This window comes from Coenobita brevimanus, chromosome 53, assembly GCF_032717465.1.
Source record: "Coenobita brevimanus isolate Jiangsu-jjx chromosome 53, ASM3271746v2, whole genome shotgun sequence".
Classification (NCBI taxonomy): domain Eukaryota; kingdom Metazoa; phylum Arthropoda; class Malacostraca; order Decapoda; family Coenobitidae; genus Coenobita; species Coenobita brevimanus.
The window spans coordinates 44,179,299-44,193,521 of record NC_137006.1 but is presented as its reverse complement, the minus strand read 5'-3'; positions in this window follow the sequence as shown (position 1 = coordinate 44,193,521).

The following is a 14,223-nucleotide window of genomic DNA, read 5'->3' as shown; positions in this document are numbered from 1 at the left end:
GAGTTGAAGAATTATCACCACTATCACCACTTTCAAGAGAGACATTTGAAGTTAAGGATTTATCACCACCCAGCACAGTAGGAACCATAACACCACTATCACCACCTGCTTCAAGAGAGACTGTAAGAGCAGAGGAAATATCACCATTATCACCACCAAGGGCCTCCAGAGAGACAATTAGAGCAGAGAAATTTGCACCATCTACCACAAAAGACGCTGATAGACCCAAATTTTCACCACTATCACCAGCTGTTTCCGAAGAGGCTGTAAGAGCTGAAAAACTATCACCATTATCACCAGTCAAGTTAGCATCGAAGGTAGTAACTGAGGAATTAGTATCACCATCACCACCAGAAGTCTCAGTGGTGCAAGTGACCCTAGGGGGAGAGCTATCACCACACCGGGCATTGAGGCAGGAAATCACAGAGTCCCTGGAAGGAGTATCACCACGGCCATCACTGGTGCAAGGAGAGGCAAGAGTTCAGCCGCTATCACCATTAACACCAAGTACCTTAGTGGTGAAAGATGGCATCAGTACAGAATTTTCACCACATAGAGATGAGACAAGAGTTCATCCACTTTCACCATTAACACCAGGAACCACAGTGTTGAAAGATGGTGATATTGAGGATTTAGCACCACAGCAAGTAGATGCAAGAATTCAGCCACTATCGCCATTAGCACCAGGTACCTCAGTGGTGAAAGAAGGTGCTTATGAGGAATTATCACCACAGAGAGCTGAAGTCTTTGCTCCATCTTTGGCACCATCGGAGGTAATGGTGAAAGGTGGTGTTAGGAAGGAGGTATCATCATTAGCACCAGAAATTTCAGTGGTGCAAGAGGAGACAGCTGATGAGTTTGCACCACTACCACCACAGCCACCTACGGTGAAAACAAGACCTAGAGAACTATCACCATCAGTTCACAAAAGCTTAGTGGTGCAAGAGGGAGTTCCTGAAGAATTATCACCATTGCCAGAATCAGAGGTGCAAGTGAGGTCACCATTTACATCGCCAGTGCCATTGAGGATCTCTGAGGAATTATCACCACTAGAGGCAGAGGGAGTGAAAGCAAGGAAATTATCACCACTAGACACTGGGGGTTCGATGGTGCAAGAAAAGACTGATAGGGACTCGGCACTCATATCACCACTATCAACTGAGGGTCTGATGGTGCAAATGAGAAGCGGTAGAGAATCATCACTAATATCACCACAAAAATTAACACCACTAGCCACAGAGGGTTCGATAGTGCAAGAGGAGACAGGTATGGGGTCATCCCTATTATCACCACGGAAATCAGGTGTTAAAGTGAGGGCTGACGAACTTTCACCGTTGGCACCAGGGAGTTCAGTGGTGCAAGGAGAGAGTGATGAGCCTTTATCACCACTGTCACCTAGAACGTTAGGGGTGAAAGTAAGGATTGAAACACTGCCACCACAGAGTTCACAGGTGCAAGAAAAGTGTACATCATTATCACCACTCCAGCCATCAGTTACAGTGGTGCAAGAGAAGGGTGAAGAGGAATTATCACCATTACCACAATCCTCAGCGGTGCAAGTTATATCAGAGGAGGACATATCAACACAGTCAATGATGCCCGTGGAAGAATTATCACCAGTTACATCTCAGCTGCATATGGTGCAAATGGTGTCAGAGCAAGAGCTATCACCACCAACACCGCCAGGCTACGTGGTTGTAGAGGCGACAAAGGGATCACTATCACCAAGAGCAGCAGAGATCTCAGAGGTGAAAACCGAGGAGCAAGTATCACCATTTGCACCAGGAGAGTGTACTGTTTCTGCTGAAGTTGAATTATCACCAGAAACCCCTATAGAAGGGAAACCATCACCCAAAGCCAGTGCAGGGAAACCACCATTGTCACCGGAAGCTCCTGAATTAGGGAAGTTGTCACCATTATCACCAGAAACTGCAAAAGAACTGTCACCACTATCACCACAAAGCACGAAAGCAGAACTGTCACAACTATCACCACAAAGCACGAAAGCAGAACTGTCACAACTATCACCACAAGCTGCAAAAGAAGGGAAATTGCCACCATTATCACCACAAACCACGAAAGAAGGGAAACTATCACCATTATCACCACAAATCGTGAAAGAAGGGAAACTGTCAATATCACCTCAAACCGCGAAAGAGAAACTGTCACCATCATCACCACAAACTGCGAAATTAGGGAAACTGACACCATTATCACCCCAGTTCTCCACAGAAAGGGATAAAATTCTTTTACAACAAAACCCCCTGCAGCCTGTACTATCACCATTACCACCAGAAACTCTTAAAGGAGATCATATTCTTTCACCATCAAAGCCTGAAATATCACCACTATCACCAGAAATCACCGAAGGACCTAAAATTGTATCACCACAGATGTCATATGATTCAAGGATGACTCAAGATCCGTTAAACCTCGAACAATCCCTGATGTCTGAAGTTCCTCCTTGCCAAACCTCTGCTTCCTCGACCCCAGGGATGTCAGTGGGTGATGTCAGGTTACTCCAGGCCAGTCAGTTTGATGTATCCCCCAAACTAATCGCTGAAGTTAGTGGCTTTGGTGCGACTTCAGTGCCTGAGAGTCGGGATATTGTTTCACCAGGAGTCCTAGATGATGTCACTTCACCAGGAAGTCACAGAAAGTATGTGACATCAGTTCTACCAAGCAGTAAAGAGGACGTGATTTCAGTGCTACGGAGTCATGAAGAAGATGTCACCACGTCCAGTATTCCCAGTGCTATACAGTCATCCCGCTTGGCAACTGAATCATCACTTTCTTCACTGGAAGGCTGCTTAGATCTTCCCAAGACTGTTGCCGCTGCTGAAGTCGGGGTGATATCAAAGGAACATCATGAAGCAAATATACCTAAGATCACCTATCCCGTAACCCTCTCTCTGACATCAGGTGAAGTGGGTGATGTACCAGCCTCATCCATATGTCCAGTGACTGTTTCTGACATCAGTTCAACAAGTTCTGGAATTGAGCACCCGGAAGTTGACACCACAGAAACCTCCTCCACCAGATCCGCGAGAAACGTAAACGTACCCTCTTCGATCCCATCCTCCAAAGACAGTATGAAACCCTTGACTCTTGCCCCCTTCTTTGATGCCACTCCTCTGGCGACGTCCACACCAGTCGAATGTCAGAAATCCATAGTCGCTAAACAGAGTAGGGATGCTAGACTAACACCAGCTTCTCCCAGTAGTGATGTAAGCAGTAACGTAGCCCATTCTCGTGCCATTTCAGATGCAAGAAGTACCGGTATGGTTTCAGAAGGCCACGATATTCAAATTCATTCTAAAGAGGAACTTGCCTCCGCTAGTACTGATGAAAGTGGTGCTGTAATCCAATCTCTTGCCATCGTGAAGGATCAGAATATTAAGCATCATCCTCGTTTAACTGGTCATTCAGAATTTTCCGAGGATATCGACACGGAAGTAGGGAGTACAGTTGACACCATACCAAGGATTTCAGTCAGCGCAGAAGCAAGGAGTTCAGTTGAGACCATAGCAAGTTCGTTTGACTCAGGAAGCTCAGTCGACAACATGGCAAGTTCGTTTGACTCAGGAAGTTCAGTTGACACCATAGCAAGGATTTCAATTGACACAGAAGCAGGAAGTTCATTCGAGACAGCAGCCGGGAGCTCATTTGAAACAGCAGCAGGAAGTTCAGTCGAAATAGAATCAGGAAGTTCAGCCGAAGCAGAGGTAGGGAGTAAAACAGAACCAAGGCATTCAACCGCTACAGAATCAAGGAGTTCAGTCAACACAGAAGCAGGAAGGTTAATGGATATAGACTCAGGGAGTGAGGTATTGGTTCAGAGGCAAAAACGAGACGGAAGCTTCGAACCACAAGCACCCCTGACCCGCCAAAAGAAGTCTTTGAGTGGAGAGGATGTGGAAGAGGGCGTTGAGGTGTTTGCTGGTGAGTGTTTAGGTATACAAAGAGAGTCAGGTGTACAGATGTGGCCCTCAGATGTATGTACAACTGCTCCAGTGCACACAACTACACCTCTACACACAACTACTCCAGAACAGACAACTGCACACACAACTGCACATTTACACACTACACCTCTACACACAACTACACCTCTACACACAATTGCTCCTATACACACAACTGCTTCCCTACATACAGCTACATCTGTATACATACATACACCGGTACACACAACTACACCTCTACACACAACTACACCAGTGCACACAACTACTTCTGTACAGACACCAGTTATCCCACCAACATCAGGTGTTCATCCAACATCAAGTGTCCAACCAGCACTTCCTTTCCAGCCAACAACAGCTGCCCAACTAACATCAGATGAACAACCAGCATCATCAGTTCGACCAAAACACAGTGTCCAGCCAACTATAGTTGTTCAACCACCATCTGGCGTCCAACCAGCATCAGCTGTCGAACTGACACGTGGTGCACTACCAGAAACAGCTGTCCAACCAACATTGTCAGTCCAGTCAGCATCAACTGTCCAACCAACCATGGATGCACAATCAACATTAGTAGAACAACCATGCTTAGGTGTGCAGAAAAGATCAACCACTCCATCATCATTAGGTGTGCAGGCAACACCTGTTTTCCAGCCAGTAATGGATGTGCTGCCAACTTCAGGTATAACATCATCTGTTGTTCAGCCAATAATGGATGTGGTGCCAGCATCAGCTGTCCAACCAATATCAACTGTCCAACGAACAGTGGGTGTGCAACCAACATTAGCTGTCCAACCAACAGTGGGTGTGCAACCAACATCAGCTGTCCAACCAACAGTGGGTGTGCAACAAATATCAACTGTCCAACCAACAGTGGGTGTGCAACCAACATCAGCTGTCCAACCAATAGTGGGTGTGCAACCAACATCAGTTGTCCAACCAACAGTGGGTGTGCAACCAACATCAACTGTCCAGCCAACAATGGATGTGCAACCATCAACTGTCCAACCAACAATGGATGTGCAACCAACATCAACTGTCCAACCAACAGTGGATGTGCAACCAACATCAACTGTCCAGCCAACAGTGGGTGTGCAACCAATGTCAGCTGTCCAACCAACATTGGGTGTGCAACCAACATCAGCTGTCCAACCAACAGTGGGTGTGCAACCAACATCAGCTGTCCAACCAACATTGGGTGTGCAACCAACATCAGCTGTCCAGCCAACAGTGGGTGTGCAACCAACATCAGCTGTCCAACCAACATTGGGTGTGCAACCAACATCAACTGTCCAACCAACAGTGGGTGTGCAACCAACATCAACTGTCCAACCAACAGTGGGTGTGCAACCAACATCAACTGTCCAACCAACAGTGGGTGTGCAACCAACATCAGCTGTCCAACCAACAGTGGGTGTGCAACCAACATCAGCTGTCCAACCAACAGTGGGTGTGCAACCAACATCAGCTGTCCAACCAACAGTGGGTGTGCAACCAACATCAACTGTCCAACCAACAGTGGGTGTGCAACCAACATCAACTGTCCAACCAACAGTGGGTGTGCAACCAACATCAACTGTACAATCAACATCAGCCTTGCAGCCAACAATAGCTGTCCATCCAATATCAGGTGTCCAACCAACATCAACTGTCCATCCAACATCAACTGTCCAACCAACATCAGCTGTTCAGCCAACATCAACTGTCCAACCAACATCAGCTGTCCATCCAACATCAACTGTCCAACCAACATCAGCTGTCCATCCAACATCAACTGTCCAACCAACATCAGCTGTTGCACCCAAATCACGTGTCCAACAAACAGTGGCTGTGGGGCCGTCAGGTGTACAGGCAACATCAGCTGTTCAGTCAGCAACAACAGGTGTTCATCCACCATCAGTTATCCAACCAACACTTGAACTTGATGTCCAACCAACAAGTGATCTCCAGCCAATGCCAGGTGTCCAACCAACAGTTGATGTCCAGCCAATGTCAGTTGTCCAACCAACATCAAGTGAGCAACCAGCATCAGTTGTCCAACCAACACCACCTCTCAAACCAGCACCACTTATCCAACCAACATCACTTATCCAGCCAACATCTGTTCAGCCAACATCTCTCCAGCCAGCATCACCTGTCAAACCAACATTGGCTGCTCAGACAACATCAGCTGTCCAACCAACAGTGAGTATGCAACCAACATCATTTGTCCAGCCAACAGTGGGTGTGCAGCTGACATCAGCTGTCCAACCAACATTGGGTGTGCAAATAACATCAGCTGTCAAACCAACAATGGGTGTGGAACCAACATCAAATGTCCAACCAACAGTGTATGTGCAACCAACATCACCTGTCCAACCAACATCACCTGTCCAACCAACAGTGGGTGTGCAACCAACATCAGCTGTCCAACCAACATCAGCTGTCCAACCAACAGTGGGTGTGCAACCAACATCAGCTGTCCAACCAACAGTGGGTGTGCAACCAACATCAGCTGTCCAGCCAACAGTGGGTGTGCAACCAACATCAGCTGTCCAACCAACAGTGGGTGTGCAACCAACATCAGCTGTCCAACCAACAGTGGGTGTGCAACCAACATCAGCTGTCCAACCAACAGTGGGTGTGCAACCAACATCAGCTGTCCAACCAACAGTGGGTGTGCAACCAACATCAGCTGTCCAACCAACGGTGGGTTTGCAACCAACATCAGCTGTCCAACCAACAGTGGGTGTGCAACCAACATCAGCTGTCCAACCAACAGTGGATGTGCAACCTACAGTGGGTGTGCAACCAACATCAGCTGTCCAACCAACAGTGGGTGTGCAACCAACATCAGCTGTCCAACCAACAGTGGGTGTGCAACCAACAGTGGGTGTGCAACCAACATCAGCTGTCCAACCAACAGTGGGTGTGCAACCAACATCAGCTGTCCAACCAACAGTGGGTGAGCAACCAACAGTGGATGTGCAACCAACATCAGCTGTCCAACCAACAGCGGGTGTGCAACCAACATCAGCTGTCCAACCAACATCAGCTGTCCAGCCAACATCAGCTGTCCAACCAACAGTGGGTGTGCAACCAGCATCAGCTGTCCAACTAACAGTGGGTGTGCAACCAGCATCAGCTGTCCAACCAACAGTGGGTGTGCAACCAACATCAGCTGTCCACTCAACATTGGGTGTGCAACCAACATCAGCTGTCCAACCAACAGTGGGTGTGCAACCAACATCAGCTGTCCAACCAACAGTGGGTGTGCAACCAACATCAGCTGTCCAACCAACAGTGGGTGTGCAACCAGCATCAGCTGTCCAACTAACAGTGGGTGTGCAACCAGCATCAGCTGTCCAACCAACAGTGGGTGTGCAACCAACATCAGCTGTCCAACCAACAGTGGGTGTGCAACCAACAGTGGATGTGCAACCAACATCAGCTGTCCAACCAACAGTGGGTGTGCAACCAACATCAGCTGTCCAACCAACAGTGGGTCTGCAACCAACATCAGCTGTCCAACCAACAGTGGGTGTGCAACCAGCATCAGCTGTCCAACTAACAGTGGGTGTGCAACCAGCATCAGCTGTCCAACCAACAGTGGGTGTGCAACCAACATCAGCTGTCCACTCAACATTGGGTGTGCAACCAACATCAGCTGTCCAACCAACAGTGGGTGTGCAACCAACATCAGCTGTCCACTCAACAGTGGGTGAGCAACCAACATCAGCTGTCCAACCAACAGTGGGTGTGCAACCAACATCAGCTGTCCACTCAACAGTGGGTGTGCAACCAACATCAGCTGTCCAACCAACAGTGGGTGTGCAACCAACATCAGCTGTCCAGCCAACAGTAGGTGTGCAACCAACATCAGCTGTCCAACCAACGGTGGGTTTGCAACCAACATCAGCTATCCAACCAACAGTGGGTGTGCAACCAACATCAGCTGTCCAACCAACAGTGGATGTGCAACCAACATCAGCTGTCCAACCAACAGTGGGTGTGCAACCAACAGTGGATGTGCAACCAACATCAGCTGTCCAACCAACAGTGGGTGTGCAACCAACATCAGCTGTCCAACCAACAGTGGGTGTGCAACCAACATCAGCTGTCCAACCAACAGTGGGTGTGCAACCAACATCAGCTGTCCAACCAACAGTGGGTGTGCAGCCAACATCAGCTGTCCAACCAACATCAGCTGTCCAACCAACATCAGCTGTCCAACCAACATCAGCTGTCCAACCAACATCAGCTGTCCAACCAACATCAGCTGTCCAGCCAACATCAGCTGTCCAACCAGCAGTGGGTATGGAACCAGCATCAGCTCTCCAACCAACAATGGGTATCCTACCAACAGTGGGTGTGCAACCAACATCAACTGTCCAGCCAACAGTGGGTATCCAACCATCAGCTGTCCAGCCAAAATCAAGTGCCGAGCCAACATTGGGTGTGCAACCAATAATATGTGATCTACCAACATTAGGCGTGCAGCGAAAATCTAGTGTTCAACCAGCATTGGATTTACAGCCAACATCAGCTGTCCAACCAACATTCGATGCTCGGCCAGCGTCAGTTGTCCCACGAACATTAGATGTGCAACCAAAATCTTTCCAACCAACTTTAGATGTGCAGCCTGCATCAGCTGCCCAGGCAACATCGGATGTGCTGCTAGCATTAAGTGTGCTACCAAAACCACTTGTTGAACCAACCGTTAGGGAGCAACTGAAGTTACCTGTCCAACCAACATCACCTGTCCAGCCAGCATTGGTAGCCCAGTCAACACCAGCTGTCCAGCCAGCACTTGGTGTCCAACCAACACCAACTTTGCAGCCAAAACTTGCTGTTCATCCAACATCAACTGTCCAACCAACACTAGCTGTCCAACCAGCAGTAGGTGACCACTCAACGTCAGTTGTCCAGCCAGCACTGGCTGTCAAACCAACATTAGGTGACCAGTCAACATCAGGTGTCCAGCCAACCTTGGGTGCACAACCAACATCAGTAGAACAACCATGCCTAAGTGTGCAACCAAGATCAACCACTCCACCACCATTAGATGTGCAGGCAGCATCAGTAATGGGTGTGCTGCCAACTTTAGGTATGACATCGTTTGTTGTTCAGCCTATGATGGATGTGCTGCCAACGTCAGCTGTCCAACCAACATTGGGTGTGCAACCAACGTCAGCTGTTCAACCAACATTGGGTGTGCAACCAACATCAGCTGTCCAATCAACATTGGGTGTGCAACCAACGTCAGCTGTTCAACCAACATTGGGTGTGCAACCAACATCAGCTGTCCAACCAACAGTGGGTGTGCAACCAACGTCAGCTGTTCAACCAATAGTGGGTATGCAACCAACATCAGCTGTCCAACCAACAGTGGGTGTGCAACCAACATCAGCTGTCCAACCAACAGTGGGTGTGCAACCAACATCAGCTGTCCAACCAACAGTGGGTATGCAACCAACATCAGCTGTCCAACCAACAGTGGGTGTGCAACCAACATCAGCTGTCCAACCAACAGTGGGTGTGCAACCAACATCAGCTGTCCAACCAACAGTGGGTGTGCAACCAACATCAGCTGTCCAACCAACAGTGGGTGTGCAACCAAGATCGACTGTTCAACCAACATCGGCTGTCCAACCAACAGTGGGTGTGCAACCAATCAGCTGTCCAACCAACAGTGGGTGTCCAACCAACATCAGCTGTCCAACCAACAGTGGGTGTGCAACCAACATCAGCTGTCCAACCAACAGTGGGTGTGCAACCAACATCAGCTGTCCAACCAACAGTGGGTGTGCAACCAACATCAGCTGTCCAACCAACAGTGGGTGTGCAACCAACATCAGCTGTCCAACCAACAGTGGGTGTGCAACCAACATCAGCTGTCCAACCAACAGTGGGTGTGCAACCAATATCAACTGTTCAACCAACATCAGCTGTCCAACCAACAGTGGGTGTGCAACCAACATCAGCTGTGCAACCAACATCAGCTGTCCAACCAACAGTGGGTGTGCAACCAACATCAGCTGTCCAACCAACATCAGCTGTCCAACCAACAGTGGGTGTACAACCAACATCAACTGTACAGCCAAAATCAAGTGTCCAACCAACAGTGGGTGTGCAAGCCAATAATCAACTGTCCAACCAACATTAGGCGTGCAACCATCAGCTGTCCAACATCAGTGCAACCAACATTGGTGTGCAACCAACATCAGCTGTCCAACCAACATCAGCTGTCCAACCAGCATTGGTATGGCCAGCATCAGTTGTCCCAACGAACATTAGATGTGCAAGCCAAAATCTTTCCAACCAACTTTAGATGTGCAGCCTGTCCAGCCATCAGTTGCCCAGGCAACATCGGATGTGCAGCCAGCATTAAGTGTGCTACCAAAACCACTTGTTGAACCAACCAGCATTAGGGAGCAACATACCTGTCCAACCAACATCAGCATCAGTTGTCCAGCCAGCCAGCATTGGTAGCCCAGTCAACACCAGCTGTCCAGCCAGCACTTGGTGTGCTACCAACACCAACTTTGCAGCCAGCAACTGAAGTTACCTGTCCAACCAACATCACCTGTCCAGCCAGCATTGGTAGCCCAGTCAACACCAGCTGTCCAGCCAGCACTTGGTGTCCAACCAACACCAACTTTGCAGCCAAAACTTGCTGTTCATCCAACATCAACTGTCCAACCAACACTAGCTGTCCAACCAGCAGTAGGTGACCACTCAACGTCAGTTGTCCAGCCAGCACTGGCTGTCAAACCAACATTAGGTGACCAGTCAACATCAGGTGTCCAGCCAACCTTGGGTGCACAACCAACATCAGTAGAACAACCATGCCTAAGTGTGCAACCAAGATCAACCACTCCACCACCATTAGATGTGCAGGCAGCATCAGTAATGGGTGTGCTGCCAACTTTAGGTATGACATCGTCTGTTGTTCAGCCTATGATGGATGTGCTGCCAGCATCAGCTGTCCAACCAACATTGGGTGTGCAACCAACGTCAGCTGTTCAACCAACAGTGGGTGTGCAACCAACATCAGCTGTTCAACCAACAGTGGGTGTGCAACCAACATCAGCTGTCCAACCAACAGTGGGTGTGCAACTAACATCAGCTGTTCAACCAACAGTGGGTGTGGAACCAACATCAGCTGTCCAACCAACATCAGCTGTGCAACCAACGTCAGCTGTCCAACCAACAGTGGGTGTGCAACCAACATCAGCTGTGCAACCAACAGTGGATGTGCAACCAACGTCAGCTGTCCAACCAACATCAGCTGTCCAACCAACAGTGGGTGTGCAACCAACATCAGCTGTCCAACCAACAGTGGGTGTGCAACCAACATCAGCTGTCCAACCAACAGTGGGTGTGCAACCAGTAGTGGGTGTGCAACCAACATCAGCTGTCCAACCAACAGTGGGTTTGCAACCAACATCAGCTGTCCAACCAACAGTGGATATGCAACCAACATCAACTGTCCAACCAACGGTGGGTGTGCAACCAACATCAGCCGTCCAACCAACATCAGCTGTGCAACCAACAGTGGATGTGCAACCAACGTCAGCTGTCCAACCAACAGTGGGTGTGCAACCAACATCAGCTGTGCAACCAACAGTGGATGTGCAACCAACGTCAGCTGTCCAACCAACATCAGCTGTCCAACCAACAGTGGGTGTGCAACCAACATCAGCTGTCCAACCAACAGTGGGTGTGCAACCAACATCAGCTGTCCAACCAACAGTGGGTGTGCAACCAACATCAGCTGTCCAACCAACATCAGCTGTGCAACCAACAGTGGATGTGCAACCAAGTTCAGCTGTGCAACCAACGTCAGCTGTGCAACCAACATCAGCTGTGCAACCAACAGTGGGTGTGCAACCAACAGTGGATGTGCAACCAACGTCAGCTGTCCAACCAACAGTGGGTGTACAACCAACATCAGCTGTCCAACCAACAGTGGGTGTGCAACCAACATCAGCTGTCCAACCAACAGTGGATGTGCAACCAACATCAGCTGTCCAACCAACAGTGGGTGTGCAACCAATATCAGCTGTCCAACCAACAGTGGGTTTGCAGCCAACATCAGCTGTCCAACCAACAGTGGGTGTGCAACCTTCATCAGCTGTCCAACCAACAGTGGGTTTGCAGCCAACATCAGCTGCCCAACCAACAGTGGGTGTGCAACCAACATCAGCTGTCCAACCAACAGTGGGTGTGCAACCAACGTCAGCTGTCCAACCAACAGTGGGTGTGCAACCAACGTCAGGTGTCCAGCCAACAGTGGGTGTGGAACTAACATCAGCTGTCCAACCAACAGTGAGTGTGCAACCAACATCAGCTGTCCAACCAACAGTGGGTTTGCAGCCAACATCAGCTGCCCAACCAACAGTGGGTGTGCAACCAACATCAGCTGTCCAACCAACATCAGCTGTCCAACCAACAGTGGGTGTGCAACCAACGTCAGGTGTCCAGCCAACAGTGGGTGTGGAACTAACATCAGCTGTCCAACCAACAGTGAGTGTGCAACCAACATCAGCTGTCCAACCAACAGTGGGTGTGCAACCAACATCAGCTGTCCAACCAACAGTGGGTGTGCAACCAACATCAGCTGTCCAACCAACAGTGGGTGTGCAACCAGCATCAGCTGTCCAAACAACAGTGGGTTTGCAGCCAACATCAGCTGTCCAACCAACAGTGGGTGTGCAACCAACATCAGCTGTCCAACCAACAGTGGGTGTGCAACCAACATCAGCTGTCCAACCAACAGTGGGTGTGCAACCAACGTCAGCTGTCCAACCAACAGTGGGTGTGCAACCAACATCAGCTGTCCAGCCAACAGTGGGTGTGCAACCAACATCAGCTGTCCAACCAACAGTGGGTGTGCAACCAACATCAGCTGTCCAACCAACAGTGGATGTGCAACCAACATCAGCTGTCCAACCAACAGTGGGTGTGCAACCAACGTCAGCCGCCCAGCCAACATCTGATGTACACCCAACATCATCTGCTCAGCTATCAGGGTCCTCAGTACACTCAGAATTCCATACCGCACAGCCTTTGGAATCAGCAGTACTGCCAAAAACAGACGCTGTACAACCCACCATCACTAGTGCACAAACAGCCTTTCCACCAGCTGCACCCAGACCAGTGTACACTCTCCAGGATGCGAACACCGTGCTTACAAGTGAAGGCAGTGAAGTGTGTGGAGAGTCCAGTGTGGAGTATGAGGATGTATCGATTGCTGAAGATGCGCTGCTGGCGTGTGGAATAGATGATGTGGCCGTGAGTACTGGTGAAGAGAAAAGGAGAATGGAGGAGTTCAGAGAGGTGGAGCATGTGCCGATAGATGAGAGACTAAGTGCTGGAGAGAAGTATAAAGAGGAAGTGGGTCCAGAAGAACAGGAAGTAGGGGAACTGGAAGAAAGAGGAGCTATGGCTGAGCGAGAATGGGTATTTAGCAGAGCTCTGGAAACAGAACCTCATCGTGAGATGGAAAGATTCAAAATGGGAGAGAGGAAACAGAGACTAAGTGAGGAATATGTGGGAAACGCAGAAACAGTAACATGCGCTTCGTCTGACAGTAAGCTAAAAAGTTCAAGCCTGGATTACCAAAAACCTCACAGACCTGTCCAAAGACAAGCTCATATTGCACCAGATTTGACCACAGAGCAAAGATACCTCAAATCACCATCCCCTCCCCCTACCATTCGCTGTACTTCCTTTGATAAGCCAGAAGATACAAAGGCTCCACCAAAGCAGATCAGGGAAGAGGTAGCCCCCATAAGAACTGATTTCCGTCTGTTGAGTGTCCCTCTGAGAAATATAGGTGAAGTTAGTAGAACAGAAACACACAGAGAGAAAGAAGATTCAAAGATATTCAGCCCACCACCTTATAAGCAAAAACAAGGTAAACCAACACCGGTAAGTGCTAGCATGTCGAGTGACGTGGCTCGACAGGTAAGAGATATAATTAGGAGTTTCAGCGCATCGCAAGAGAAACTTATTAGCTCTGGGGCTGCACAGAAAATAAAGGAAGGAAAAGTTAGCAGGGATCATTCACAGGCGAGTTTAAGTTCCCGTGAATCTAGCGTGGAAAAAACTGACACATACTCTAGTCTCTCTGAAGGAAGTCGGCAGTCCAGCACTGAAGCAATAGAATTAGTCAGGTCTAGTACAGAGTCAGTCGCCAACCAGGACGTGGCGAAAATGAAGAGGAGGATTTATTCTCGGAAGTTCAGAGGGGAGCTGGTTGAAAAGGACCCTA